The sequence below is a fragment of the Culex quinquefasciatus genome, chromosome 2, assembly GCF_015732765.1.
Source record: "Culex quinquefasciatus strain JHB chromosome 2, VPISU_Cqui_1.0_pri_paternal, whole genome shotgun sequence".
Classification (NCBI taxonomy): domain Eukaryota; kingdom Metazoa; phylum Arthropoda; class Insecta; order Diptera; family Culicidae; genus Culex; species Culex quinquefasciatus.
This window is the reverse complement of record NC_051862.1, coordinates 8,759,580-8,765,579: the sequence shown is the minus strand read 5'-3', so window position 1 is coordinate 8,765,579 and position 6,000 is coordinate 8,759,580. Positions and strand designations below refer to the sequence as shown.

Genomic DNA, 6,000 nt, shown 5'->3' with positions numbered 1-6,000 from the left:
AGAATATGGAAAAATTATTGGAGAAGATTAAAATGAGCGATTCAAGCCTCTCAAAAGTCAGGCCTAATTTTAAAAAATACTTATAAAGGACAAAGCAGCAACTGAAATCAATTTAAGATGTATTTTATTAAGTTTATAATCATTTGATGCATGATTAAAATTGAAACAATAAAAAGAATTTTGAAGTCTTGGAAAATTTCGATGTACGATTCCGCAAAAAAATTGCTAGTAAATATTTGTATATACAGCAATTCCCCACGAAAACAGCATGGAAAAAAACAAAAGTGCTCGGATCGGGCTCAAAATTTTTCTGGGAGTTCCCTGGCCGAAATAATTAGACCCGTATTTTTTTGTTTGGCCATTAGGGTGACCTACGCAGTGTTAGGGTGGTCTGAAAAATGGCCATTTTCGTCGATTTTCGCAAAAACCACTTTTTTCGAAAAATCATAACTCCTCGCGATTGTAACCGATTTCAATTGTCTTATACGCAAATGAAAGGTGATAAGTTGGCCTTTCAAGGAAAAATAGTAAGAAGTTTCAAAAATCTAGCCTAACATATGAAAAGGGCGTATGCAACTTTAAAATGCCGTTTTGACGGTGTCTGGACCAAAGAGCCTATGTCTGGAAATATTTTTATCGGATTCACCGGACATTTTTACATAACATACTAAAAAGTGGGAGGAGTTCATTAACAGGATTCCGAGATATGATTTTTTGAAAATAAAATCCGTGTTTTCGACGCGCCGCTCGCAAAAACCGGAGAATGACGAAATTGGCAAAAAAACAACTTTTTTCACTAAAACTGCGATAACTTTAAAATTTCAGCGATGACCTATACATGTCTGGGTACCAAAAGTTGCGGTACCCAGATATCTATAGGTCATCGCTGAAATTTTAAAGTTATCGCAGTTTTAGTGAAAAAAGTAGATTTTTTGCCAATTTCGTCATTCTCCGGTTTTTGCGAGCGGCGCGTCAAAAAACACGGATTTTATTTTCAAAAAATCATATCTCGGAATCCTGTTGATGAACTCCTCCCATTTTTTAGTATGTTATGTAAAAATGTTCGGAGAATCCAATAAAAATATTTCCAGACATAGGCTCTTTGGTCCAGACACTGTCAAAACGACATTTTAATGTTTCATACCCCCTTTTCATATGTTAGGATAGATTTTTGAAACCTATTATTATTTTTCTTTGAAAGGCCAACTTATCACCTTTCATTTGCGTATAAGACAATTGAAATCGGTTAAAATCGCGAGGAGTTATGATTTTTCGAAAAAAAGTGGTTTTTGCGAAAATCGACGAAATTGGCCATTTTTCAGACCACCCTAACACGGCGTAGGTCACCCTAATGGCCAAACAAAAAAATACGGGTCTAATTATTTCGGCCAGGGAACCCCCAGAATAATTTTGAGCCCGATCCGAGAACTTTTGTTTTTTTTTTCATGCTGTTTTCGTGGGGAATTGCTGTATATTTATAAATTTAAGAGCGAGTTTTTTACCGATGTGAAACAGGTCGTATCAAGGTGCTCCGATTTGGATGAAACTTTCAGGGTTTGTTTGTCTATACATGAGATGAACTCATGCCAAATATGAGCCCTCTACGACAAAGGGAAGTGGGGTAAAACGGGCATTGAAGTTTGAGGTCCAAAAAACATGAAAAATCTTAAAATTGCTCGCATTTCCGTAAAACTTCATCAATTCCAACTTTCTTAGATGCATTCGAATGGTCTTTTGAAGCCCTTCAAAATGTGCTATAGACATCAAGGATTGGTTTGACTTTTTCTCATAGCTTTTGCAAATTACTGTTAAAAATGGATTTTTTTAAAACCTTAATAACTTCTCCCAACAGCCTCCAACACCCATACTCCCATAGGTCAAAAGTTAGGGAATTTCATGGACTATAAGCCTACGGTACTAACTTTTTGGCCAATCGCAGTTTTTCTCATAGTTTTACGGTTTTTCTAGAACAAACATTTTACAACGTTAGTTTTTGCCCTGTAGGCCGAGAAGACGGCACTTTTTGGTCTCAATTTTGTCATATTCGGAATCCTCGGACAATTTCACGTAAGTTAGAAGTATTGCAGTTGTAATATTTCTTTAAAAAATAATTAAATAAAACATTTTTGAAAAAAAGAAAAAGATCTTATTAACCCTATGACCAATACGTCAAATGCGGTATCAAGTAGGCGAAAACCTGTTTTACCCCCAATCCAACAAATTGTTAAAAAATATTTTAATTCATTCTAAACGGCAATTTTTCCAATCAAATTTACAACTCCAATACTTCTAACTTACGTGAAATTGTCCGAGGATTCCGAATATGACAAAATTGAGACCAAAAAGTGCCGTCTTCTCGGCCTACAGGGCAAAAACTAACGTTGTAAAATGTTTGTTCTAGAAAAACCGTAAAACTATGAGAAAAACTGCGATTGGCCAAAAAGTTAGTACCGTAGGCTTATAGTCCATGAAATTCCCTAACTTTTGACCTATGGGAGTATGGGTGTTGGAGGCTGTTGGGAAAAGTTATTAAGGTTTTAAAAAAATCCAATTTTAACAGTAATTTGCAAAAGCTATGAGAAAAAGTCAAACCAATCCTGGATGTCTATAGCACATTTTGAAGGGCTTCAAAAGACCATTCGAATGCATCTAAGAGAGTTGGAATTGATGAAGTTTTACGGAAATGCGAGCAATTTTAAGATTTTTCATGTTTTTTGGACCTCAAACTTCAATGTCCGTTTTACCCCACTTCCCTTTGTCGTAGAGGGCTCATATTTGTCATGAGTTCATCTCATGTATAGACAAACAAACCCTGAAAGTTTCATCCAAATCGGAGCACCTCGATACGACCTCTAGAACAAACCGAGCAGAATCTACAAATACTGCCTCTTAAAACTAACGATAATTTATTTTCAAACATTAAAATGTTGAAACTATGGAAAGTAATTTCTTTTTTTTCTTAATTTTTTTCACCATCTTCTTGACTTTGGCCAGATGCAAGGTACATAATATTTGCTAAGGCAAAAAAGCTAACCTAAAGTTTTCAGAACATCGTCTGTTGAATTTTTTGTCTGACCCTGAGAAATCTATTTTTTCCCAAAATAATTCTATAAGCAGCTGGATTTTTAAAGTCAGTTGTCCGATCAAAGTAGTTTGAAGTAGAAAACGGTCAGAAATTTCCTTTATGAAATATATTCACCTTAAAGTTGAAAAAACACCAAAATCATTTCTTTTTATTTCCCTTAAACAAATAAAAAATCGAAATTATAAAACATCATATTTTTCCGTGCACCTGCTTTTTAAAGTTCTAATCATAACCGATAAGGATATTACACATTTTATCATAGTTTTTTTCCCTCGACTCTCAATAATATCCAGTAATTCATCGTATTTTTTTGATTTTAACAAAAATGTATAATTCGAAAATAATAAAAAATGATGAGTCCATACAAAATTTCTTTCCTATGGTCTCACGTCTTTTCCCAATCTGTGGGTTCGAAAATCAAAATTTGTGAAGTTTATGTCCCTCGACTCTGCAAAAAAAAAATAAAATGAATAAAAAGTCTGAAAATATAGATTACGAATCATCGCACAGTGGGAAAAAAGGGCCCAAAAAATTACCGCAACATGATTTCGCGCAAACCATCGATTGCTATACACCAAAAGCTTCGTTTTTGCACCAGGAACAATAATCCGATGAAAAATCGCACTGCACGGACCGGTGGCCGGAGTACAGGCCACCGGAAGATCCGGATTTTTGGAAAAAGTGTCAGATTTATCCAATTGTGAACTGATAAGCTTTCTTCTACCATGAATAGTCATGCAACATAATCCTAGAATAATATGAAATACCATAGGACCCATCGGAACCGGTTCAACCGAGCTCCGGTGGCCACGTCCGGAACCGCATTAGGAAACAGCGTAAACTAGTCATGCGACGTATCAAACTTCTTGATTTTGGATGGAGACATGAGTTATACTATCCTCTGTTAAAAACATGAAGTTTGATATGTCGCAAGAGTGGTTTCAGGAATTTGCCAAATATGATCTTCGGATGTGGCCATCGGAGAACCTGGGAACCGGTCACCGGAGGTAAAAATACATTTTAAGGATACTCTCCATCCAAAATCAAGAAGTTTGATACGTCGCATGACTAGTTTATGCTGTTTCCTAATGCGGTTCCGTATGTGGCCACCGGAGATCGGTGGAACCGGTTCCGATGGGTCCTATGGTATTTAATATTATCATAGAATTGTTTTGCGTGACTATTCATGGTAGAAGAAAGCTTATCAGTTCATAATTGGAATAATCTGACACTTTTTCCAAAAATCCGGATCTTCCGGTGGCCTGTACTCCGGCCACCGGTCCGTGCAGTGCGATTTTTCATCGGATTATTATTCCTGGTGCAAAAACGAAGCTTTTGGTGTATAGCAATCGATGGTTTGCGCGAAATCATGTTGCGGTAATTTTTTGAGCCCTTTTTTCCCACTGTGCATCGTTTCAACTTTTGAATGAAAAAAGTGTTTCAAAATGCATTGTACACCTGTCCAGTTGTTTTGGAATCTTTAGTTTCCAATAGACGAAACATTTTTTTTTGCGAAAGAAAAAGATTTTTGGTGCTTTTTATTGGAATTTCATAAAAATCCTTTATTTAAAGTGAATCCCAACTAGCTGAATATGATCAAGAATGCAGAAAAAAGCATTTCAGATTGTTTTCAGTTGATTAGACCTCTATTTTCATTAAAATTTTTATTTTTTTTTTAATGTTCTTACGCTCCCAGATTTTTCGGACAAATTTTGAAAGCGAAGGCGACTTAAACTTTTTAAAATATTGGCAACGGTCAAAAAACGAAGTTGACTTTATAGCTGTCGGCCACCATTGCTAGTACCAACCACTAGTGTCTTCCTTTTTATCTACAAGGACTTCGCCGCCCTGGGCTCCTAAGTGTATGAAAGTATGGCACGGAGCAACGGCGCCGCATACCCATATTTACACAAAGAATTTTAGAGCGCCCGCCGTGGGATTCGAACCGGCGACCTCTGGATTGTGAGTCCAGTGCGCGGTCCGATTGATCCACACGGGCGGGACTAAATGTTTTTTTTAAAAAGATCCTTCAAATTTTCTCAAAATAAAAATGGTAAATTATTTTATTGATTCTGAAACATACCTTTATATCTTTAATTTTTTTTAACTTTTTGCTGCAAACAAAATAACTAAACTTGAATTTGTTGACAACCATTCACAAACCTAATAAATATTTTAAATTTCAAGCCTGTTTTCTTTTTTTTAAATAAAGCAATCAAGTATAAGTATAAGTATATACTAAAGTTATCAAAAAAATAGAAAATTGGTGGAATTTGTAACTTTTTAAAACTTTTTTATTTTTTCTGCTACAGGCCGGCTTTCGGATTTCAAATGGGTACCACCTTGAGGTTACAACTTTTTCTTAGATCATTCTTTTTTATGGATAATTTTGAAGAAAATACAACATTTTGAACTATCTTCAAGTTTTTAAGAAAATAAATAAAAATAATTTATGAATTTCGTTTTGCATTTTTCGAAAACGTAGAGAATGTCTCATATAACTCCTGGACAAACGCTTTAAAAATAAAGAGTTTACCCAAGTAAAAAAAAAATAAAATAAAAAATAAAGAGTTTACCCAAGTAACATTTTTTCCCAGGAGTTCTACAAGAGCTCTTCAAGATAGCTACAGCATAGCAGTTTGGACCGCGTTAGGATAAAATTTTCTTCAAGTACTCTTCCAAACTCCTGAAGAAGTTATGAAGAGATTTTTATCCTACCACGATCCAAACTGCTATACTGTAGCTATCTTGAAGAGCTCTTGTAGAACTCCTGGAAAAAAATGTTACTTGGGATAACTTTTGTCAAAACAACAGTAAGCTAAACTTTCGATATTATCTTAAATTTAAACCAGGACCACGTCTACCAAATTTTATTGTTTGAAATTGACTCGAAGAATGCAACATTTTAGAAAGAA

At 35.1% G+C, this 6,000-nt stretch overlaps 1 protein-coding gene across 1 annotated transcript in view; it reads left to right on the top strand.

The window, feature by feature from the left end:
- Positions 1–6,000, top strand: part of LOC6043954 (neuroligin-3) — a 291,951-nt gene that overhangs the window by 265,581 nt on the left and 20,370 nt on the right. The window lies entirely within an intron of this gene.